This window comes from Dreissena polymorpha, chromosome 6, assembly GCF_020536995.1.
Source record: "Dreissena polymorpha isolate Duluth1 chromosome 6, UMN_Dpol_1.0, whole genome shotgun sequence".
Classification (NCBI taxonomy): Eukaryota; Metazoa; Mollusca; class Bivalvia; order Myida; family Dreissenidae; genus Dreissena; species Dreissena polymorpha.
In genome coordinates, this window is record NC_068360.1 from 73590260 (window position 1) to 73617349 (window position 27090).

Consider the following 27090-nt stretch of genomic DNA (forward strand, 5'->3'; position numbering starts at 1 on the left):
TATATATATATATATATATATATATATATATATATATATATATATATATATATATATATATATATATATATATAGGTATGGGGTAGTATTTTTATAGTATTATAAGTGAAGTTATTTTTAACCATTGACAAGGTGTTCGTATTTGTGTTTTTAGCTAACCTAAGCACATAGCGATACCGTGATGTCCATTGTCCAACTTCTCATTAGCCAATCGACAGGTGTGAAAGAAACGTCACTCACAAGAATGATACATAAAAATTATTTTTCAAAGCTCTCAATGCCCCATTCTTCAAATGAGTAATATAGATTAATATAAGAAAGAAACAGGGGTTCGGAATGTGTTGTTTTTTATCAATAGTTTTCTTCTCCAATTTGTTTTTTTTGGTAAAAATTATCCAACCAAGACGTCAAATGGTTGATCTAGACATTATCTGACACTGAAAATGTTATGTTTTTAAATATTCTATGTGTGACATCATATGATGGTCCTCTACGAAGTCAGTTCCTTGAGGAAAAAACTGCCCGAATCCTCCTTCACAATTAGTTCACAATTAAGCACACGATCCGCATATACCAGTTGACTTTCTACATGTCTCATGAGTGCGACCTTTGTGGCTCTTATTGCTAGGGAAAAGACAAAGTGCCATCCATGTTGTCAATCAGTTACACAAAAAATTCTCACCTTAGCAGACGCTGTCTACACAATCGCGCCCTTCTAAGCCCCCATGATCTTAAGAACTCAATCATAAATTTAGTTATTGTAAAAACAAGAGATATGTTTGTCAGAAACACAATGCCCCCTACTGCGGCGCTTTGAATTACTTTTTTTAATTATTTCCCTTTACAAATATTACTTCCCTTATGAAAATGATCTGTACCTGCCAAATGATAAATATCAATTATCTCCATTCAAAGCTTGTTATTTTCATTGGCTTTGTTTTTTTACCTTTGACCTTGACGGATGACCTTGACCTTTCACCACTCAAAATGTGCAGCTCCATGAGATACACATGTATGCCAAATATCAAGTTGCTATCTTTAATATTGCAAAAGTTATGGCCAATGTTAAAGTTTTCGGACGGACGAACGGACAGACATACAGACAGACAGACAGACAGAAATACAGACAGACGGGCGGACAGATGGACGGACAGACGGACGGACTGACAGACAGTTCATCTGCTATATGCCACCCTACCGGGGGCATACAAACTTAGACCGTATAACTAGACCAAGTTACGTCGAACGTCCGTGAATATTATATGTAGGTGGCAGTGTGCAGTCTGACGGCATGAAATCTACTGAAGTAAAATAGTCCCTTTGGAGCTGATTAAGCATAAAAAGGCAATTAGTTCAACAATTACGACAATATGAAGGAAGATCTGGGAAAAGAAGAAACGGCCTTAGGAGTGTACCCAGTCGCCGATTATCCCCCTAACAAAAAAGAACATACTCAATGATAATGAGCATAACCGCACCATAAACTTCATAAGCCATCCCAGCAAAGTCATGCTACGTATCATTCTAAAACTCCTCAGTATTTTCCCAGTAGACACGAGTATCTACTCCATATATGGGTATTATGTTAATAACTTTTATCGCAAAAAATGTACATGCTGAGTGCAATCGAGAAAGTAATGTGGCAGTGTTTCACTTAGTCTTCACAGACATAATGGGGATGTAAGTATATTGCGTCTAAATAGATGCTCATTTAAGAAGCCACACGCTGTTCTTAAGCGCGTGTTTAACATTTGCTAGAGTCTTTCGCCGTATAAAAATAAAGAATTTTGAATCGGTCGATCTACGTTAATGAGCCTTTTGAAGGTGGAGATTGCTTCATAATGTTTGACGTCATCTAGAAGATCGCTCCATTCATATTTATTTGAAAGTCAAGACGAATTTAAATACAGAGATGTTCGCATTTGAATAGTTTGTGACACATTTCTGAATAAGTAATTGTTTCCAGACAAAAGTGTTGTGAGCTAATGGTACTGGCATAGTTTGATAAATTGCTAAATGTCGTTGTCGTTTTGTTGACTGATAGATTCCTGTAAAAGATTATTATACAGATCGTTTCATTACACTGAACGCTTGCACCAAGATACTAGTCCCTATGAATCGGTTTGGATTTGTTTCTAGTTCCTCTTTTGAATATTGCGTATAATTACCAAAATCATCGTCTGAGTACTAAAGAATTGCTCGTAAGAAAGTGAAAGTATATTTTCTAAATAGTTTTCTATTTAACTTTTTTTGTAATCGACGCATTATGAGAACTTGTGTCTATGCCTTTTTCTTTATAAAAAAATATATGCGCATGCCAAGTACTTCTCCACAGTCAAATATGGCTGATATGTTTATTTAATTTGATATCAGTATTGATTTGGATTTTGTGGTTTAAATCAAACTATCTACTAGTATCTGTCAGCCCTATTAGAAATTTTACAATGTATGATTGAAATAGGGTTGCAGAGTTTCGAGGAGCGAATTTACGACCATGAAAAGGTTGGTATCGTCAGAAAATTAAAGTTTGCGAGCTCGAATGTCAGATATAAACATATTTATAAACGAAAGAAACATAAGAGGGCCTAATATAGAGCCTTGAGATACCCCGGCGAGAATGGAGTTGAGTGCGCTCCCAGTAAGATTACTTGTTATTTACGATCAGAAAGAGATTTGACAAAAATAATAATATATATATTTCCTAGGATGCCTGCTTGCTGTAGTTTGAATGATACAGCTTTGTGCCACACTTTATCAAAATCTTTACTTATATTAAACTTTCACCTCAATTCAAGAGTTCAGGGTTTGCCAAATATATTATTATTATGCACATATTTTATATTATACTAGTAAATATATTGAGAGCTTCTCACCGGACAATACTCCAGTTTGAGTGGATGCTGAATTAACATAAGAAGAAACATAAAAACGTGTTATGTAATATTCTGTTAAATACCTTATCAGTTGTATTTATCAGTAAATAAGGTCGGTAACAAGACGATAAGGCTGGGTTATCTTTTCGAAAATTTGGCACGTATCCAACAAGAAGGCGTTTCGCAAGTGTTGAGACAAAAGTAAAAATAATCACAGATTTGGTTACACATATGAGTATTCGGTTATCTATTCGATCAGGGCCGGAGGCAATATCGTTACGCCAGATGCGTCTATACTAAATGCATATAGGTATTGTAGATATAAAGATAATAGAACAGGGCAGTGGTACCGAACAGTCCGATCTGATAAAGGTTTGCCTCTTCAATTTTCAATGTGTATATATGATCTATCCGTATGAGGCGGTATATAACAACTCCAAATTGGAACGGATTTATTGATTGAAGGAAACACTGTAATCTTTATTCATTCTACATACTCAAAAAGATATTAGAAGTCGATACACAAGTAGTTAACGTTGTTCCAGTAAAGCCAATTCTATAAAAATCACGTAGACCTGTTATTAGCTAATCCTTGTTTTAAAGCGGAATATTATAATGAACAAAACTGCTTTTATGTAATGCTGAAACAAATGGGTAACCGGAAAAATTCTAGAAAACCTTTTTCCACTTTAGAGGCCGCATGTTTATCTAAATATTGATGAAATTTAGTCAGAGTGTTAAGTTGATAATTCATGATGAGGTTAGATCGAGTGGGGTCTAAGATGCCAAATAATAATGTAAAAACAATTGAGAAAGAATGGTTGATAACATTCTTATCTTTGATCAGTTTATCCAGAAATAAATTGATGGATTTTCCACATTAGGTACGTGAAAAAACAGCAATGTTTTTCAGGGGAGAAATATAATGCAGTCGTGGACCTTTTTATTATAATAATGATGATTATGTAGATGATGATGATGCTGATGAAGAAGAAGAAGAAGATGATGATGATTCTGCTGCTGTTTATAATGATGTTGTTGATGATGATGCTGCTGTTTATGATGATGGCGACGACAACGATGACGATGATGATGATGATGATGATGATGTTGATGATGACGCTGATAACGAAAATGAAGAAGAAAATAATGATGATGATGATGATGATGATGATGATGATGATGATGATGATGATGATGATGATGATGATGATGAAGATGATGATGATGATGATGATGATGATGATGATGTCCATTCCTTGGTATGGTATAGCAAGCAATATTTGTATTTCTTTCAGACAGTGCAGTGAAGTTACTCCAATTGCTGAGATGACCAGAACACAGTCCACAGATTTGATAAGACTTTCAATGAGGCTTGTAACTATTCTTCAAGACATTAAGAGCTTGCCGGGCCAGTATGTGGTATTTGCAAAGATCTTACACTGAACATGAGGGATCATTAATACAACATCTGTGTCTGAATATCAATAAACCGGTGAATGCATGCGATGATAGAACACTGAGTACACCTGATGAAAATGACCATTATGTTAAACAAGACGTGTGTAAGAGTGTAATTACCCTGTTGGATGAATTTGAAAAGAATTCCGTAAAAAAATGAACGACATAAAAAATAAAGATATGAGTACGAACAGTTCCATTACAATGTATGTTCCTAAATGTACTGGTATTCAGAACAAATTAACTAAATTGTGTGAATCCATTAAAAAAAATTTGGGGATAATAAGGAGCTCTGCCTTAAAGCCAACATAAAATGTGAGCTGATCGTTCAACACGCATTGACTGTGCTGAAAAAGTCAGAACAGACGTTCACTGTCAATGGGAAGTCTGTGCTCGGTTTGAGAATACCTAGTAAATATGCCGAATGTTGTATCAAAGGCTTATGTTCTCTCTCAGATGGCCAGGTCCTAGTTGCAGACATCAGCAATAAGAAATTCAAGCTGTTGGACCAGCATTACCAAGTGACGAGTCACTGTGGTGTGACTGGTTATCATCAGTGCATGTGTCGGATCGCACCCAGTGATGTTGCAGCGACAGTTTATGATGAAAGTGACACACCTGCGATCCAGGTCATCTTAGTAAACCAGAACCAGCTTGTAATAAGCACAACATTTAAGTTACAACATGCATGTGAGGGTATTGCCCATCACAAAAATGACCTTTACATCAACTCTGATACTGCACTGTACAAATACTCACTAAAAGGAAAACGGGTCTGCAAACTGTATGAAGGTAATGTTAACAGGTACGTCTCATGTTAGATTTATCCTTTTTTTTATTCAATATCATACATACGATGTAAACATGTTTATGATCATACAACATAGTGATTGTACAAAAGCAATAAAGTTCAGACATGTTGTACAAGATATGCTAATATATATATATATATATATTTTTTTTAGAGAGAAAAGAAAAGAACAACAGAGAAATAGTTATGAAAAGTGATGAGTTGTATAAAGTCGGAAGAAAGCATACTGGACTTGTGTGTTTTGTTGTATATTCACAATGATCTTGTCAGATTGAAAAATAAAAATAAAAAAATAGACAAAACTATTTTGAGAGATAAACTAACATGAGAGTGAAATGTATATAAGTGGACAAAACATTATGAGAATTTAATCCGATCCCATTTTTGTTCAAAGATTTGTAATGTGTCATTACTGAGGGCTATTTCTTTCTCAATCTGGATTTTTAGTTTAAGACTATGGACAAAACAATTAAAATTTGGTACTTGTTTTTTGTACTTCATGTTTAAGATAAAATATTTCATCAATATAACCATAAAATTCACAATATTATTATAGTCTATTGATTTCAATGAGTTAATTCCGAAACTTACATTTAAGAAAGATAGTTTAACGTTTAGTTGATGTTGATCAAGAAAAGTTATTAATTGATTCCAAATCGGCTGGATGTGTTTGCACTCCCAAAAAAGATGTTCTATAGTTTCAATGTTTTCACTGCAGAAGTCACACAGATTTGAGTTAGATAATTTGCATTTAAAGAGATATTTATTTGTAGCTATAATTCTATGGATGTATTTATATTGAAAATTTCTCAGTGTGCTTTCAATAGTTGCTTTATATGGCATGGTAAATATGTGTTTCCAATTAAGTTCATTTTCTCCAAAAAGGGCTTGCCATTTATTTTGGATTTTGGAGTTTTCTGTAGGGTTTTTAATTTGTAGTGTGTAAAATATTTTATTTGTTTTGTTTTTTCTTCCAAGTATGTTTTCTACAAATGTTGTTTGAGTACATGGTGTATTATTTGTATTGATTTCAGATTTAATATGTATGGGTATGCTTTTGATTAGTGTGTAGTAATTCAGAAATTTTTTTGAAGGTATTCCGTATATGTAGCATATATTATCAAAGGAGAAGAAATTCTTTATTCTGTAGTCAAATAATTGGTCGACATATTTAATGCTTCGTTCAAACCAGTCTTTATAGAAAAACGTCTTATTGTTTGAAGTTATGTCTTTATTGTTCCATAAAATTGTTTTACTGCTGGTTTGGGTTTCTAAGTTATGAGTGAAATCACTCCACGCTGATAGAACATCAGACAGAAATATGTTTTCGTTTGCAATTTCATGTTATATAGTATTGCTGATGTTACATTCAAAGAGTAAGGAGTCACCATATTTTTTAGGATTTTCTGGTAGAATAATTTCCATTTACTCGTATTGGTATTGTCTAGGTATCGTTTAACCCAGCTGCATTTGATTGCATTCAAGAATGAGTCCATGTCCGTTAATTGGATACCTCCATTTTCTACAGATTGAATTAACTGAGTTCTTTTTATTTTATCAGGCTTACCGTCCCATATGAAATTAAATATTGCTGATTTAATATCGTTAATAACATCATTTGGTGGGTTTGGGAGAACTGTTAATACATATATTAATTTAGGAAGTGCAAACGTTTTCAATACTGTGTTTTTTCCGATTAGTGTAAGTTTACGATGATGCCATGATTTTAAGCAGTTTTTAAAATTCTGTAATTTGGGTAGTATGTTTTTAAGAACTGTATCCTTTTCATTATTTGTGAATGTAATTCCTAACGTTGTGGCTTCATCGGATGTCCAATTAAATTTCATTTCTTTTTTATATTGAACATTACTTTGTTTTAATATACCTACTCGTAGCACAGTACATTTACTTTTGTTTAGTTTAAGACCCGATGTCATTCCGTAAAGGGTTAGCGACTCTATTAGGTTATGGAAAGAATCGTAATTGTCATTTAAAAATAAGTTGCATCGTCAGCAAATAGGGATTGTTTGATTTCTTCGTCAGGTTCTAGTGATATGCCTTTTATGTGTTTATTTGATTGGGTGTGATGTGATAGATACTCGATGCAAATAATAAATAGGGATGATGAGAGTGGACATCCTTGTCGAACCCCTCGTTCGATGTTAAAACTGTTTGAAAAGAAGCCATTGTTAATGATTATACTGTTAATATCGGTATAAAATAGTTTGACCCATTGAATGAGACTTTCACCAAAGTTCATATTTTCTAAGCAGGAGAACATAAATGAATGATCAAGAGAATCGAATGCCTTTGCAAAGTCTGCAAAGAATATTAGACCAGGATTATTTGATTTGTTGAAATAGTTTATGCATTCTTGGATAAGACGAACGTTTTCACCAATGTAACGTCCTTTTATGAAACCAGATTGAGATTTTGAAATGATTGATGGTAATATTTTTTTATTCTGTTTGCAATACTTTTAGTTGCAATTTTATAATCATTGTTTAGTAAACTAATTGGGCGCCAGTTTGATAAGGATTCTAAGTTTTTTCCAGGTTTTGGAATTAGTGATATAATACCTTGTTTTTGTAGCGTCGTTAAGTTTTCGTTGTTAAATGAATAGTAAAGTGAATTAATTAGATGTGTTTTTATATCTTTCCAGAATATTTTATAAAATTCGATTGTGATGCCATCAGATCCTGGGCTTTTGTTATTTTGCATTTCTTTTAGGGCTAATCCACATTCATATTCATTAAGCAATCCGTCGCACAGTTCTTTTTCCTCCTGGTTTAAGGCGCGTTGTGTGTTTTTAAAAAGGGTGTTAGTTTCAACATTTTTTCGTTTATAGAGGGTTTCAAAAAATAAACGTTGTTCTTCTAGTATTTGAGTTCTGTTTGTTATATCTTTGTCATTGACTACTAATTTGTGTACAGTTTTTTGTTCACTTCTACGTTTTTCAATGTTTGCGAAATATTTTGTATTTTTTTCATTGTGTTCAACATGCTGTGCACGCGCTCTTAGCATTATTCCGTTGAGATGTGTATGGTAGATTCTATCTAATATTTGTTTTTTTAATGTTATTTCATTTTCAATGTCGGTGGTATCATTTGTATTTGTTTGATGCAATTGTTTTTCAAGTGTTTCAATGGTTTTGATGGTTTCAGTTTCAAGTGTTTGTGTTTCTTTTTGTTTAAATGATGTGTATCTAATTGTTGTGATACGTATATTTCCTTTAATTACTTCCCATAATGTGTTTGGGTTTGCATCTTTATTATTTTGAACTGTATTTAATATTTCCTGTTTTATTTGTGTTTGATATTGTGTATCTAATAAGATGCTGTTGTTAATTTTAAAGTATCCTGGGCCTCTTTCAGGTTGTATATTCTGCAGTTTAAGTTCAACTAGAGAGTGGTCAGTCATAAATCCTGGTTTTATGTTACATGTGTCAATAATGTTGCAAAGTGATTCAGATATTAAAAAATAGTCTAATCTACAAAATATTGTTGGTTTTGTGTTGGAGTGCCAGGTGAATTTGCTTTCGTTTGGGTATACTGTACGCCAGATATCTAACATATTGTAGTTTTGAATTATGTTATTTAAAATGTTTCTATTTTTAGGATGAGTATAAAGGTTCCCCTTCTTTTTATCTAATAATGGGTTAAGAACAGTATTGAAATCACCACCGACTATAATATTTTTATCTTGGTTATTAATTATAAAGGATTGTAATGTTTCGTAAAATGTGGAATCGTCAATGTTAGGGCCGTAAACGTTGATTAATGTTAGTTGTGTTTCATGTTTTTTGATATCTATACTTGCTTGTCTGCCAATTATTATTTCGTTAAAGTTATCGACTGTGATCCCTATATTATTTTTTATCGGAAAGGCAATGCCTTGTTTATTAGAATGCTGTCCACTGAGATAGATGTCTCCGTCCCATTCATCTTTTAAGGTTTGTGCAAATGTATGTGTCAAGTGACTTTCTTGTAATAGGCATATACTATATATTTTTTCGTTTAACCATTTGAAGATTTTTACGCGTTTATCTTTATTGTTTAGCCCTTTTACATTCAAAGTGCATAATTTAATCATTTAAAGAGGTGGAGGGTGATGTAAACGATAATGTGTGTGTATTTGTCCAGTAAGTTTCTATTTTAAAACATGTCCAGTTGTTTTCTATTATACGACATAAGATTTCTACATATACAAACAAAAATAGAAAACAAAAATGAGGGATACAAAAAGATGAATATTCCATAGAAATGAAACAGTAAAAAGAAATAATCACGAAAGTGAGAAGAAAAAAACAATAAATAACTAGTCCCCAATAGAGACACAAAAATATCATATTAATCCTCCGAGATTATAAAGAATAAAGATACATTCGGAGCAAACCATAAACTTCAATGCATCAATAAAGCAACAATTTACATGTACTATAAGGTATATGTACATTGAGGCAGGAAAGGTCACTAAAAACAATAATACAGGCACATGCATATTGGATAAAATTCTCAATACAAAAGCAAATATCATATAATAAATAATGTTAGATTTATCCTGATAGCATGCACTTTTATTTAAAAGTATTTTTTAACTTCATATGCGTAGAGTTTTTTATTTCAATATATTCCAAGAAAACTGTGCACTATTATTGATATAAAGACGTTATTAATTAAGTATATTGATAGTTTATACACGACGTATCTATTCATATAAACTGAGATTCTTGGATTGAACTTCCTGTTCTGCTCTTGATCATGTGTGTGTAATACAATCAACATATATGGTTAAAAAAAGGATTTCGAATAACATGGTAGCAAATTTATTGTCATAAAATTATTGTTGCTGAAATTAAAAAAAATATTGATGTATGCATTTACAATTATTGATTTGTAACAACTTTCTTTTGTAAAGTGTAGAGTAACATATGACAGTTTAAAATCAGTATTGTTGAAACAGTATGACATTTCAATAGACACTTGCAAACACGACTATAGTCATATAAGTGCTTATGTACATTTATGAAATATATCAACAGGTGGCAATTTCATAAATATGCCCACTAATTGTAATTGTGTGCAAATTTGTATGAACTATGTTGGATAAAGTGAGTTCCTGTGTGAAGTATATCTAGGGTTTCGTTTCAAACCACAAACGTTGATAACGACGGGCATCCATTAATCTTATTTCATATTTATTTTTGATGTAGTTTTTATTCACGGTGCCTATACCACGTGCCTTTTTTATCTTTGTTTGGAGAATAACCTACTACAGGTACACAGTAAGGACAAGGGGAAGCTTGCCACTCTGGCAAAAAACAAGGATGGAATAAGGTGCTTCAGCAGCACAACGTCCTCCATTATTGTGGGAAATTGTGGGTTAAAATGTTAACTGGGTCGCGCTTTATTCTCCCAACAAAGAGTTTTTAAAACGTCACGTGGTAGAGGCACCGTGTCATTATCTTTTCGAAATTAGTGACTCACTTCAGATATAAAATCGCATTCGTTTTAAATGAAACAAAAACTTTGCCGGCAAAATCAATATTTGGGAAATATCAGATGAGTCAGTAATATTTTACAATGTTTGTGTACTGTGAAACAGGGCCTTCATGTTACACTTAACTATGTATATTTGTATGAGTTCATGCATACATTTCAGATTTATGCTTCAGTATCAAAACAAATGTTTATTTAAATATCGCCGCAGTCCATTTATTAATATGCTTTCAACATTACAAGTAATATCAATATCTATATGTTACTATGTTTTGCAGGATGTGCTGTGAGTCCCAAAGGAGACAAGCTGTACATAACCACAAGCTGGGGCTGGGGCAAACTACTTACTCTGAGCAGGGATGGAACAGTCCTTGCAGCATTCACAGACCCAGAACTAAGAGCGCCAAGTAGTGTGTATGTGACCCCTGCAGGCCAGAAGCTGGTCTTGGGAATCGAACCCAACTACCTACTACAGGCAGACAGTAAGGGCAGGTGGAAGCTTGCCACTCTGGCAACATACAAGGATGGAATAAGGTGCTTCAGCAGCACAACGTCCTCCATTATTGTGGGAAATTAGTCCGCCCATATCCTGGTGTTCAGAGTAGAACAACTGTCTTGAAGGCGTTGCGATATATATAGTAATATGATACAAACATTATAATGACAATGTGGTGCTGTGCATTCGAACGGGTATATTTTGATGAATAAAAGTTTGTATAATTGCTGATACGTGTATTGTTTAACAACGATATTGTGCAATAAAAAAATATGAAGTGTTTCTTTTAAATCAGAACGAAACGTTACATACGATCGATTGTAATATGTTATAGTGTTATTTATTAAAATATTATTGAAATCTTTGGTTTTGGAAATAAACAAGTGGTAATCAATAGTACATGAAATAACTAACTAAGTCTTAATATAAATGTTATGTCTGTGCAAAAACATGACACTTGCGCTTTTTTTGCACTTTTATTTCAACGTAAGAAACGTACTTTGATCTATAAATGAAGACATGTTAAGATGACTGGATACAAGTAAAATTTGATTATCTTTGTTATGGTACACGTAAGCCAACTAGAATCTTACATTATGTTATGTATCAGCAATACATTATTATTTGTTCTTATGTGAAGAAACTATCGTATAATCTTCTTTATAATGTGCTTCGCTTGATAAACTAGCTGTTGAAATTTTTATCGAACTTCTGTACAGACTCAAAGATATCAACTGGTATATAAACATTGTATGTATGTGTAGAACCAGTTGTTACACATTATTGGCAATGGCCAGTCCATCGACTAGTGGCAATATTACGGAATGTACATTCGATTCAGTCATCAATATAAAGAAGTGAAACTCCAGCTGCTGGAGTAGTATTGAATGATTATTATAAACAATAAGTAGGTCCTTTTTTAAGCAAGTGACCGATTGCCAAAACAGTACAAAACAGGACAATACAGCACAATACAAAACAACATAAACACAAATAAGTATTAAGCTGGGGTCATCGCCTTGGAACGGTCAATGCAAAGCATTGGGGGTTTAAACCGGTTTTGGGGCGCTCAACCTGACACTTGGCCCAGCAATATTCATAATACATGTACGTGTAAATAAAATTTAACCTCATAGCATTGTAACTAAAATTAAACAATAATAAAAGGGAATTAAACGCATTCAATTTAATTACCATTTAATTACTGAATGGTATTGAAAATACCAGAGCAACAGAGTTACTACTTTTTGAGGAACGATGGAATGAAACTATGTCAACTACATTCCTTCTTTATAGAAAAATATTTAAAAATGTAGCATCATGAAGTTAATATTTCAGATCAGCATCGCACAAATACAGGAAGATGCAGCAATAATGGGTGTAAAAGTTTCATATTACATTGCTTGGTTGTTTATGTACTGCTAAAAATTAATCAAACAAGAAACGTCTTTCACAGAGAAAATAAAATTATAAACTCAATGACCTATGCATGTAGATTACAACTTGGCAAGTTGGTCGTATGACGTCACAAAAATCCATGTACCCAGGAACAGAGAAAGAGTTATGACGTAATTGACGCGCGAAAACACAATGACGTGAACAAAATCCAGGGGCAGTACTGTAAAGTTAAAATAAAAATATTACTGGGGCGGTACTGCAATATTAAACTACAAATAAAACAAGTTAATCAAGCCTTCTACAAAGCTCGTAAGTATTGGCTAAGAGACAATATTGTGAATACAAACGATAAAAACAAAACTGCTGGATAAACTGTTAATGATTGCACAACGAATCAGAAACCCTGATAAAGTTATAAACATCATACATAAATAGAAAATAAAACACAATCCTGTTGATTCAAATTAGTGGCCGAAGCACCTCGTGGCTTCATGAGCATCTCATAGGCCACATACCAGCCGCCGACGAACTGCCACAGGAATTGGAATGACCAACGACCTAGCGGGATAATCGGACAGGTAGATTAAATTGGCCTCGTCTGGGAATCATTTTGAGTTCTTTGTCAACCCATGTTTCATTGGAGCTCATTAGAATATGCTAAGGAACGCCTTAAGGTCAGTTTGTTATTTTGTTTATGATATTGTATGATGTGTTGTTTAAGTATTGGAAGCATTTAATGGTCGTTTGTTTGTCATTTTTAATTTGATCATTATGGATCACTGTTTCTTAAAACACTTATTTACGTTGATAGTTTCCGAAGGAAATGTAGTTGTTGTAACAGTCATAAGCGATTATCTGGATTGTCTCCCGCGGACAGCATGGTGTCTTTTACCAGGTGACAGCTGTCAGGAGAAACCGTAGAGAACGTCTCGCGATGGTGGTCATTATGAAAATCACCACGGTGCCTATACCACGTGACTTTGTCGGATCTGTGTTTGAAGAATAAAGCGCGACCCAGTTAACATTTTTAATGATCTCTTGTTAAAAATTTCAACATTTTTAATGGAATAAAGTGGGGGGCCCGCTCATTCGTAAGGGTTTTCTATAGGTATCATGATCTTTCTAAAGAAATGAGTAAAGAAACAGTTAAGTGCAACGGCGCGTTTGAACGGTTAGAAAAATGTCGGATCAGTGTGGGGACTTCATATTACAAACGCGCGGTTAAAATATACTTAAAAAATACTTATTAAGTTTAACACTTTCTTCAGTCGACTATGTGTGTACAAGATGGTAATTAACGTTGACATTACATAATTATTTTTTGCGAGACTGAACGGCGTTTTCATTCGGAACCTAAGGTCTAATTTATATATTTGTTTTTCTTGTTTGGTTTGTTACTTATCATTATACTGTAAAACTTCATTTTTATTAAAACTGAAAGGAACACTGTGTTGTTGTGTTAAACGTATATATTTACCGATCATTTTCTTTCTCAAAATTGTTCATGCACGTTTAATTTGGGAGCACACATTCTGAAGGTTTTCATCCTTATTCTACGTATGAAAATACTATTTAATAATATGTAACATAGTTGGCAGACTAATATAAAAAAATGTTAATAATAAGTAAGTATTCAAACAGTTATCTAAAATGTTAGGAACAATTACTTCACATATTTGGCTTTTTTTTCAAATCTAATTAAATATGATTGTTTATAAATATATTCTGTTTAAGATAGCCTTATTAATTTCCAAATTAAGACATAAAGTTCATCACAAAAAACCTGTCGTCGCCGGGATTCGAAGCCATGTCTTCCGGGACTGTCAGCGAATGCGCTTACAAAGCCATGTATTATAGAAACGGTACTAAAGAACATGTATTCGTGTAACAATAATGAGCGATTGATCCTTTTATATTTCTAAGGTTACGTGGGTGAGTCGTATTGCATACATATAATAGCCGCTGCAAACAGTGTGTGTCTGCCGGAAATGCAAGTGGGGTCGTTACATTAACAGCAGGGTTAACGATTCCGCATTCGTATACGGCGGAGAAAGCCAGTTGAACGACGGAGCAAGCTACAGCGGTTTATTTGGTAACATCTACCAATGAGATCCCGATTGTGCCGTCTGCAGCACGAGCCGGAAGTCCTTAATAGTAACCCCCGCCACGCTGACGTGCTTTGACGGCTAGGCAATATGGTATAGCGGATATATGGTTGCGGGATCCGCACTACATGATGCATCTATCGAGAACAACTGTCTTCAGTTGATGGACATCCTGAAGTGGTTCCCTGCAAAGTCCTCCTTACGCCAACGGCGTAAAATGGCGTGCGCCGTGTGCTTACGCTAGCTTATTGATTAACAATTAAGATGTAAGCTCTTTTGATGGTTTGTGATTCAACGCGAATACAATTGAACAATACATTTTTGTGTTTTCTTTTAAGAATAAAGTTTGTTTATAAGTGTTAATGATGATATTATGTATCACTATAGTGCGATACTAAAATTAAAAAGAAACAATCATATAATTATACCTCAAATTGCTTTAGTTTGCTTATTCTCTATCCGCCCATGTCATATTCCCGATAGCACAGCATCCAGAGCGAAAATTCCTAATTTATGGTTGACTTCCAATTCTGTAGAAATACACGTGTTACATGTACGAGTAGAAGTAAAGACATAAAATGATGAGAAGACATTAAATGCTGATGATTTTATGTGATATTCCTTTCTATACTTATACACATGCTATAAATCAAACATTTGTACTGTTTGTACTGTTCGGCTGTTAAAACAAGCCCGGCTTTGCATCGACCGTTCCGAGGCATTGGGCGTAAATATTTATTTTTATTTTTATGTTACGTTGTATGTTATTTTATGTACAACAACGGTTAATAAATAAAAATAGATATCCATATAGAAAAATAACATTAAATGTATAATCTGATTCAATTAAACCGAAGATTGGCGGCAAAGGGGATAACTAACACCAACATCGACTTGATTTGGGAGATGGGCGTGCCTGGATAAGATTCCCCAAAGGCCTTTCAGATAAACTGGATTTGACAGACTTCTGCTTCTCATTGTCTATTAATGTAAATTCCAATAGATATATTTGCTACAGCTGATGGTAACCGTGGCTAATACAATTATTATGAAATGGAGAGAAGCGCATCGGGCCATTTGTAAACAAAATGCAACGTATTACTATGGTTAATTGTATTTCAATTATAAAGACACTTTTTACTAAAAAAAATAAATAAAGGATACACACAGATTGTTTGACATGGCGAACTTACTTCCCAAAAGTTAAGCTGACCAACAACAAAGACACACATTGTTATCGTATTTCAAGCGCAAAAAATTACATAATATATTTTTCAACAACGATAAGGTTTTGCATAGCATTAATTAAATTAAATTTAATTTAATGCAAATATTCACTAATACATAATCGTTGTAGGTGAATATTTGGAAATCGCTTTAAGAAAATGCACCACTTGTACTTTTAATATTACTTATATATAACCCCTGGCACAATAATCTCTGCAATCTTTTCTTGTTAGAATCAATTATAAGGTATCATAAAGTTGTTCAGCAACCTCTTAAGCTAGGTTTCTTATTTCCGCAACTCCAAGCTAACAGGAAGTATGGTTGAAGTGGTGTTTGTACAATCACGCCAAACGTGTTTTGTTTGTCTTGAATTAAACTGTAACTCATTTTAAAGAGGAGTTAGTTGCATGATATGGATATTTCTATGAAGTTTATTTGTAGATTCATGGTATGACGTATCCTGCAATTAAAACATCGGTTTTGCGTCTTAATCAGGGCACTTTCCTTTCTCATGAGATGATTAGTTCATATGCATTTGCTCATGATGTTTAAGTTTTTATGACCTTATATAATATATATATATATATATATATATATATATATATATATATATATATATATATATATATATATATATATATATATATATATATACATGATCAAGTAAGACGTAAACACATATGTCGTCTTGACTAAAAACAAACCGATTCATTTAGTGGCAGTGATTAAAATATCATATTCTCTACGGCTTGATCTCAAGTTTTCGTATACATTTTACAATTACGTGGAACTTACCAGAAACTTCAGTCTCAATGACTCTTAAGGTCAACCTTTTGTCAAATATCGAAACGTTGTGTCTGCATTTTAAATAATCAACATTTTTTAAGAGTCCAACACATTAAACCATATAGAGACTTAACATTCGAAAAGGTAAAAGTTTAGAATTTATCTTTAACACCTTCTTAATGTGTTTATTATCTAACTTTTTATCAAAGTGTGCTTATTATCTAAACGTTTGTTATGCATAAATATAAAACATGTTTTACGAAATACACCCATAACCATATTAAGACAGCACATACCCGTAGAAAAAATGCTTAATTTCTAAACGTTATTGATTGAAGTTTGGTATGGGGTTGTCAGCAAACAATACCATGGGTAAAAATCAAAATCCATGAGCGAAGTAATATAATTCTTGCACTAGGCTCTTACCCGCCATTATCTGTGTAGATCTATGAAGCGAACTCGTAATTGTAATATCATAAAAGAGTGCACACATATATTAGAAAAGGGCACTTTTGTCATTAATATTGAAGAAAGAGTAAGTGTACTTTAACTCTAAATTTCATCTTAAAGCCCTCTATCAACATGTTTTGTTTCATTGAAATCCAGTACATACTTGTTGAGTTATGATTTGCAGAAACAAATTACTGTCATTTTTTTTCTGCATAAATTCAAAAGGCACTAAGTCAATTTTAATATAGACAGAGTAAGTGTTGTGAGTAGTACACTTCTTACCAATGCATTCTATCAATGACTGATTTTAGTTCCCTTATCATTAACGGATTAATGTTTGTCACATAAACACTTTACAAACAACTATATAAACGCTGACGAGAAAGTTATAGACCCTATACTCGGCTTGTTTTCTCTACAAGCCATGTGTTATAATATGAATGATAAAACTCAACAGATGAAAGGGGAACAACAACAGATAAGCGTAGGGCATTAACTCCATAATTAGTGCCCTTCTTCATTGTGAACAATTGTATGGAAAATACTAAAGGACTTATTGACAACCTGAAAACAGTATATATCCCCAACCACTTGTTCTCCAGGAGAAATATATAGCACTCGAGTTAGGTTGGTAAAAAGTACACCGAAAACTATTTAGCATTTTCCACAAAAATGTATAGCTGGCCAAATTAGATTACAAATAATTAAATGTATGTATTATATCGTTATAGTATGTGCACTTCTTCGAACTTGCACATTATACATAATGCCATATAATTGTCATTATGTTTTAATTATATAACAATACATATTTACTTATCTTTACACTTAATGCATGTATATATCTTATGTTATCATCGTTTATGTACTTATAAAACCATTAATATTCTTCAAGAAGATAGAAACCGTTTATCAATATGCATATTCTTCAGTTTGATTTTTAACGAAAACTTTCTGATTTGTTGTATGGCCATCAACACAGCATAATCACCGTCTCTCGATCAAAACTGCGCTTGTCAATTTTACTTTTGGAATGTATGTGTTATGTGTGTAGATCAATCGAAATTATCAGCACACATCAAATTACCCTTAGGTAAGCAATTTTAAAACATACTGCAAACTGAGATCAGTATATTTATTGACACGTTCCTTAACATTATTTCCAAAACAATGGTATATAGATTATTGTCGTCATATTGTTTTAGATCAACGATTATATAAACAGTACAACATAGTTTCTTGTAGTGTGGAGTCTTCCTTTGATTTTAAATCGCATTTCAAAATATAAACAAACCAATATAATTCATGTAGTGTTATGTCTTCATTTGATTTCAAGTCACCAAACACGTTCATTAACAAATATAATTTCCTGTAGATTGTTGTCTCCATTTGTGTAAAGGTCACCTAAGCTGTAAACATGCTCTCCAGTTATGAATTGATCTTGGTTGTTAAGTTTCCTTAAAATGCACAATGTATATAGTTTTTAAATGATTTTGTTTTGCTATCGATATTAGTATCAAACTGCATTGGGCAAAAGACTCGAATTACACGTGTATTGTATTAGGATAAACTTGCATATTTTATGTTTGCGTTCATTTGCAAGTTAAATCGTAAACAATATCAAGATTAAAACTACAAACACCCGAAACCGTGTCGTAAAGATAATATGCCCAGATTTATCGTCGTAAATTAGGTGAATATATTGCCCCGGCATAACAACGCAATTGATCATCTTTGTATGCGATTGGAAAAAACATCGCTGTAAATACAAGCTAAGTGTTCACAAAAGGTCAAATACGTATTGTCACGTTTCTTTTAAAACATAACCTGTTCGGAACGGTGGATTACTGAGTTCTAATACGTCCATTTCGCTAAAGAAAAACATAGCAGGGAGTACACACATTAAAATAACATTACAATGCTTATAAAGTACATGTGTCAGCGCCGACGTATTACCAACACATTTACAATTTATATTGATATTGTAATACATGCACACGTACTATGTGCGCAAAGTGTTCAAACCCGAACATAATACGGCGAAGCTTCGAAAACTGAGACAGACATTAAGTAAGAAACATCGTGAAGCTTCCTTGCAATACGTTAGAAACGAAACAGGAATACATCAATGCACTTCTATATGCTATTTGTCAGTTATTTATAATAGGAAGTTATGTAAGACACCTTTGTATAATATTGATATATCCTATAGATAGCGATGCGAATACAGCTATATTGTTGTGTGTTCTTTTCTTTTAAAACAACCAATCGTAATGTTTTGCCACATCAGCCATACATGGTATAGCTACATCTATACTGAGTAACTATACTGAGTAAAACCTGACAATGGGTTTGGTTCTCCAAATTACGCTTTGCAAAACTTAGTCAATTCCGCATGTACATAACGGCGTTGTAGAATTTATCAATTTTATTTCAAATGGATGAGTTATGGTTTATTTCTCATTCATTGGTTTACGACCTAGATTTGGATTTGAAACACTTGCTACTATAGTGGATTATGGTTTTGACGTTTAATGTTAAATGTATATTATTTTCATATCGCCCAAGACCACTGGAGACAAAGCAGCTTCATTTTGATTTGGTCTATCACAAGCTTTTTTTTTACGTGGTGGATGCAATACGTAGTAGGTGTCCGACTAGCGACCGTGAGGTCATGGGTTCGATCCCAACACTGGAACGTTCTCCCAAAAAGACATCAAGTGCTGGTTATACCCAGAAAACGGATTCGAGAGCGTTTAATTAAGCACGACACTATCACTGCAATCGAGCTAAAAAAGGTTTAAACCAAAACGCGATACTGTCATGTTGTTTTTGTTCGATGGATTTTGCACATATGTTTAATGTATAAGGAAGAAAAAGTGATGTAAATCGGACGGCTTACAAAAGACACTTTGTTTACGTAAGCTTGTATTTATGAATTTAGTACCGGAAATAATATACAGTATTCGAACGGGATTTATGCACATCGCTACAGACGTGTATACGATACTGAATGTGGTGTCAAATGCTTATACTTTACATTCCATACCTGTGGATATTTATATGTTCGCATGTTACATGTAAGTCTGTCTGCATGCTTAATAGTTTTATATAAAGCGATAGTTATATACACTTTAAAAGTTGGAACACTAAGCACAAAGTGCACATTATTCCTTATTGACAATTCGATGGATTATTATGAAAAAAAGAGAAAAACGTTGGTTAGATTTTATATTTAACACAGTTTTGGCTGAATTGAATATAATAGTCCGTTCATACTATGAGACAAACAAAGTTATGTTAAACGCATGTGTTTCGTTTCTTTTTAATGTACGTCTAAATACATATAGTATGTTTACAAAAAGTGTTATGGAATGAGTGATTAACAAACTTTATTCATGTTACTACACGCTCAGTAAGTATGTATATATATAGTACATTGTGCTGCTGTATTAAATTTATAAGTGGGATTCGGTTAAGAGGAATAATATAAACGGGTCCATTTGGCTAGAAATGACATGAGATATGTCTCATTTAACACAATTGTATTATTAAACAACACAGCCCTAGTGTCTATTTAGATAATGAAAATATAACGGTAGTTAATATCGTGAACATTATCATACCTGTGCACGTTTTGAAATTGTTTTGGCTATCATCCTCTTTCGAAAGTATACATTTCAAAACAGTCCACACAATCTTAAAGGGCAAAGGCAACCATCATTTATCCGTTACTAAGAACCTATGTGTTTTTCACAATGCGTTGTGTTGTTTTAACATTTCTAACCAAGAATAATTCCTCTGTTGAACACTAAATTTTGTCTCAAATTGCAACGAATGTAAGACACATATATCGGATAGGGCTTAAAAGGTTGAAAGTTGTCATAATAGTGTATATGTATACTTTTATACACTATCCTGACCACTGCGAAATGATATTCATGAAATCATGAATTTTCATACTTTAAAGAATTGCTCATGAACTCTTCTTCATTAATTCTTAACGTCACTTCATTAAGTTTTCTTCATGAAGTGAGGTTTTTCCAATTCATGAAGATATCAAGAATATATCACGGATTCCCAAAATTCATTAAGTATGCATAAAATGTTTTAAGAATAAATTAAGAATAATTCATGAATTTAATATTCTTAAACCACTCATTACATGTAAATATTCATAAATTATTTCATGAATTTTTTATGAATATGTTTTGAATTTAAGATTCTTAAACCACCCATAAATTATTCATAAAATGTTTTAAAAATAAAAGGAGAATATTTTTGGAATTTAGTATTCTTAAACCACCAATGAACTATTCATAAAATATTTTATGAATTGTTTATGAATTTTTTTTAAATTTAAGATTCTTAAACCATCCATGAACTATTCATCAATTATTTTATGAATGTTTCAAGTCATTGAACATTACAAGTAAATTCTACCGCTCTAATTGGAACAAATTACAGATACACTGTAGAGGTCTTTAATCGGAGGATATTACAAAAGTCACAAACTTTTTTAAATTGGGAATTATAATTTATTCTGCCAATCCCACATAGTACTACTATAGACACTGTCATCATTGTTGGTGTCTATCTTTGCCCGATTTATTCGATGATGTACCTTTTTCCCTCTCCCGTTAATCTTCATGCCATTACAGTAAACTTTGTACAAACATAATAAAGCAAAAATATGCACATGAATCTGATTATGCACAAATCCACTAATATATAAATCAAACCATGTTTGTCTTTTTCATTTTCGAATGAAAGTCTTGTAAAACAGATTTTCTTAGCGAGTGAGCTTAACTTAAATGAACAAACAATATTGCTCCCGTTTCTAGAACGCAATCTGCATCGTTAATTGACAAACGCATTTCATGTACCCCACTAATTAAATAATGTTCTACATTTATTCGATTCTTATTATCATTTTTGTAATCCAGTATTATTCTCGTAAACACAGATTAATATTTAAAAAATTGAAAAGAAAGAATATTTAATATCAATCGTGATTGTTCGTTAATAATTGGCTTGTTCAATCGTCCCGCTCGTGTAAGTCCGTATTATCGCAGAATTGCTTTATGTAAAGACACTCGTAAATTTCCGTCATTGACGGTATGTTACACTGTTCCGAAACATGAATTTAATTGGTCGATTTTCTTTCAAACAAATGCTCCAAAGAGGGCGCCAATTTCGACGTTTGAACTTTCTGCTTGATTTCATCTGTTAACAAACAATTCACTTTGGTATTTAGAAAAATAATTAATTGGATAATAGCGATTTTTCGGTGGAACAGCCGAGGGCCATTCTTTCTCCGAGAAAAGTAGTGGACCAATACGTTATTGGATATTTTGTTAAGGTAAAATGTCAAGGACAATCAAGGGGGCAACTACTGATGACCAATGTGTAAAAATGTCTTCATTCTTCTTTTATTATGCATTTCCATAAAAAAAAACATCATAACAAGTGTGTTGTCCAGAGCCCCTCGGACTCTCTTATGGAGTGGTGTATAACCAAATTAGTGGCGTGTAATTTTTGCATCAGTAACGTTCAACCTTGAAAGGCGCAGTCCGCGCAAATCAGTAAAAATACCAGATTATCAGTCTGTATAGCCCCCACGGTGTAAGTTTGGTGTATTTTCTTGCTTTGTAATTTGTTAGGTTTCATTTGCTTAAAGGTTTGATAAGATACTTATAGTACAATCCCGTTTGTTGGTTTCTCGAATTGATTCGTACTAAATAATTTCGTACTCGTTTTTCAATTAAGCAACTTTTCTTAAGTATAAAGCTATGTTAAGATCTAACTCATACTTCTCACAATTATGCTAGCTTTGTTTATATTAATAAATGCATTTGAAGAAAGCTGCATTCTGAATTTTATGATTTTTGACTGATTTTTAGGCAATATAGTTTGCACTTTCAAGTAAGTACGTGTCTTTTCACTTCATAATAATGAAACTCCATACTTATAAATGTATTGCTCAAGATGCAATTTGTAGTAAATAAAAGCATTTTGAAGTGAATAAACCGCGTGCCTAACATGGCTATAATAGATTCTAGACCTTTTTGAGTTAAATATTACATGCAAAAGAAGTGACCAGGGCTTTTTCAGCTGTTTTTATAGCCATTATTCGGTCAAATACCCAATGGCAAAACATATATTTTTTTCCAAATCCAGAAAAAAACATTCAAAATTGAATGTTTTAATTTTAAAAGTTTAGAAATAATGAGATTTTTAGAGTGCCAAAAGGACTAATAGGTTGAAATAACCAATAAAATGATTTGGTTTTCATTCATATCATTCTATTTTATAACAATATACTAAGAGTCAATAATTGTTGCTAATATTATTTTCCCAATTTGGGGCGAATTGACGCTTAAATTACCAATTTCTGTTTTGGTGTCAATCGCATGCAGATCTACTGGTGTTTGAGATTCTCAAGAGGAGGACACAAGCAGCATCAGTGAATACCCTGCTGACATGATTGATGAAAATGTGTCCAGCAAGACTACTAGTTCTAATGAAAATGTCGACAGCAAGACTACTAGTTCTCGTGAAAATATGGTCAGCAAGACTACTAGTTCTCGTGAAATTGTGGCCAGCAAGACTATTAGTTCTACTGAAAACGTATCCAGCAAGACTGATAGTTCTCGTGAAAATGTGGCCAGCAAGACTGTTACATGTAGTTCTCCTGAAAATGTGTACTCGATGTTTGAGTTTTTTAGTGATTAGACTTTTTGTCTGTTGACAAGGCTAAATGTAGAGGGTTCACTTCATGAAAACTTCAAGAAGTAAATTTTCATGAAGTTTCAAGAATAATTATATTCATGGATTGTTCAACTTCATGAAGTAAATTCTCCTGAACTCAAAATGAGACATTAAAATATTGAACAAAATAATGCATTAACTCTTCATGAAGTAAAGTTTCAAGAACTGAGCAAAACATTCATGAATACTTCATGAATATGAGATATGTACAGTTTCATGAATAAAACGTAAATTATCATGAAGTTTTCAAGAATAATTATATTAAACAATTGTTCAACTTCATGAAGTAAATACTCCTGAACTCAAACTGAGACATTAAAATATTGAACAAAAAATGCATGAACTCTTCATGAAGTAAAGTTTCATGAACAACCGAGCAAGAAATTCACGAATTCTTCACGAATATGAGATATGTACAGTTTCGTGAATACAACTTTAATGTTTATACTTCATTAATAATTCATGAATATTAGGTGTGTGAACTTCTTGAACTCTTCATGAATTCTTCATGGGCATTAAGGATGCATGATATGATAAAGATTTGAAGCATTTTCCACTTCATGAATAGAACTCTGTTTTACGAACTTTTCAGGAATAAGTCTCATTTTGTCTTCACATGTTTCTCATGAAGTCTTCATGAAGTACCATCATGAATGGTTCATGAAGACAATGCGAATAGTTCATGAAGCATTCTTAAACATTTCGCTGGGGAACTGTAGGATGCAATCGAAACGAATATATTGCGTCTCATTCTGTTTATAATAGTTATCGTCAATAAAACGCAAATGCTAGAGTTACTTATCGCGGTTTTCAAGAAGACACATATATAAGCTGTTTATGTTTTACCTACTGTTTCTTTCAGCTACATGCGTGTATCAATATGCCGAAAGAGACGGTCAAGACATACAGCTGGTATTTGATCACAACTGGACGAACAAAGAAACAAGAAAAGTGGTGTGCTACAAAGGTCATATATACCTTGGCGAATGCGTGTCTGTGTTTGCCTCAGTATGCTCAACAACATCTTCAACTTTTAATATGTATAAACTTTCTGCGAATAAAGAACTCACAACTGTTTATATTTCTGTAAACACACTCAATGAAGACACAACAGGGCAATACACGTGTTCGAAAGAGAAAAGTCAAAATAGTTCAAGATGCATTCAACTCGAAGGTACGTATATGTAATTGTCTGTATAATAAAATACATACGTGTGTATATATTAATTTATATCAGGGATCGATATTTAAATACATCAATAAATCATTTAATCAGTAAATCAATCAATCATAAATCAATAAATATATAAATAAATATATATATATTGATTATCCGATAGGTATATGAGAAGATAGTTTGTTAGGGCACTTATCATAGATGACATCGCGATGAAAAAACGCCCGTAAACACTTGAATAAACATGGAAATTATTTTTCCTAACCGCTGGCTATGCGGAAGTTAAAATCAACTCAAACATGTGTATTTACACATGGTTTGTGCTTTTAATAACGCTTATAAACTGTTTAAGGCTATGCAATAGACATAGTTTCATTCATATTGATTGTATTGTTGTTGTTTTGTTATGATGTACAATGTTGTATTTTGAAAACTTCCACGCATTAATAGCCTCGCGTTTCAGATTAAGGCAAAGGTAAAGGTTTTGGTTTTAATGTTTGATGCTTCTTCCTGTATTTGCGCGATGATGATCTGAAATATAAACTTCATGACTCTATATTCTTAAATCTTTTTTCTATAAAGAAGGAATGTAGTTGACACTCGTTCGTAGTTTCATTTCATCGTTCCACAAAAAGTTGTAACTCTCTTGCTCTGGTATCTTTCCTACCATTGAGTTATTAAATAGTAATTAAATTGAATACGTTTTAATTCCCTTTTATTATTGTTTAATTTGAGTTTTTAATGTTAATAACACTTAAATGTATCATGAATATTGCTGGGCCAAGTGTAAGGTTGAGCGCTCTAACACCGGTTTAAACCCCCAATGCTTGGCATTTACCGTTCCAAGGCAGTGACCCCAGCTTTATTCTTATATGTGTTTATGTTATTTTGTATTGTGCTGTTTTGTGCTGTTTTGTACTGTTTTGGCAATCGGGCACTTGCCTTAAATATAGGACTAACTAATTGTATATAATAAGAATTCAATACTGCTCCAGCAGCTGGAGTTTCACTTCTTTATATTGATATTGATCAACCTTCAGCCGACTTTAACATCGATCCAATCACAACTATGTGATAAGTCGTCAGCTTACACTCAGTGTAGTATGCACCCAGGTAACACTGGTTTTATTACAGACATGTACAAATAATAACACCTAAGTGATGAAAAGCATGCCTCTGGTCATGTTATGCTCCAACAAATTCCAGTTGTTTAGGAGGCTTCAAACAGAGAGCTTCTCAATCTTCGGTCAGCATTCTACCACTAGGTCATAAGTATAACGTGCTCGTATCGCAGCAGAAACTTAAAATGAACAATACATTAGTAAGGAAAAATCGCAAACAAGATTTCAAACATGCATCTTAGTGCACTGGATTGTTCATTGGCACGTTACCGTTCACATTTATGTGTTTCCAGCTGTAGACTCAAACACCACAATCGCGAGTGACGTAGAGGACGTGTATGTTAATAGCAGTCTCAAATTGACATGCTCAACGTCGTCACCGGTTAAGAGTGTTAACTGGTACACGGCAAATCGAACAAGCGACTCTGAAGCATTGGTTTTGGTTCAACATTTTACAAATGGAACGTGTTCTCAAAATTCAAACACCTCAGACTGCGTTTGCAATTCTACCACTTCATATACATGTGTCATAGAGATGGTAGCGTTATCTCAAGATGGTCAAGTATGGTGGTGTTCCGCTACATTTGATGGTGTCAAACGAAAAAGCAAGAACTTTACAATTGATCTAATAAGTAAGTTTCCTTAAAATAGTATATGTTTTAAACAAATGCTCAATACTTCATAACATATGTACTGAATTATATTTAGTACTTCCAAAGAAGGACCCTTGTCGTATATTCGAAAACAATACTTAACTAGTTAAAGAATGTCAACAAAATGAATACATTCAACGTAATTCAATTTTATTTTTACTACTTAATATGGTGTATGTTTTTGGTATGTAAAACCATTCAGCTTAACACTTTATTGTATGTCAAGAAATAATTCTTAACATTATGCTTCAGTTCCATTAACA

General features: G+C 33.0%; 3 protein-coding genes across 4 annotated transcripts in view; 1 reads left to right on the forward strand and 2 right to left on the reverse strand.

Moving 5' to 3' along the window:
* LOC127836555 (tyrosine-protein kinase Fer-like) overlaps nt 1-27090 on the reverse strand; it is a 292136-nt gene that overhangs the window by 189841 nt on the left and 75205 nt on the right. The gene's annotated exons all lie outside the window — the stretch shown is intronic.
* LOC127836561 (uncharacterized) overlaps nt 1-27090 on the reverse strand; it is a 274313-nt gene that overhangs the window by 136147 nt on the left and 111076 nt on the right. The gene's annotated exons all lie outside the window — the stretch shown is intronic.
* LOC127835807 (guanylate cyclase soluble subunit beta-2-like) overlaps nt 1-27090 on the forward strand; it is a 296454-nt gene that overhangs the window by 103184 nt on the left and 166180 nt on the right. The window lies entirely within an intron of this gene.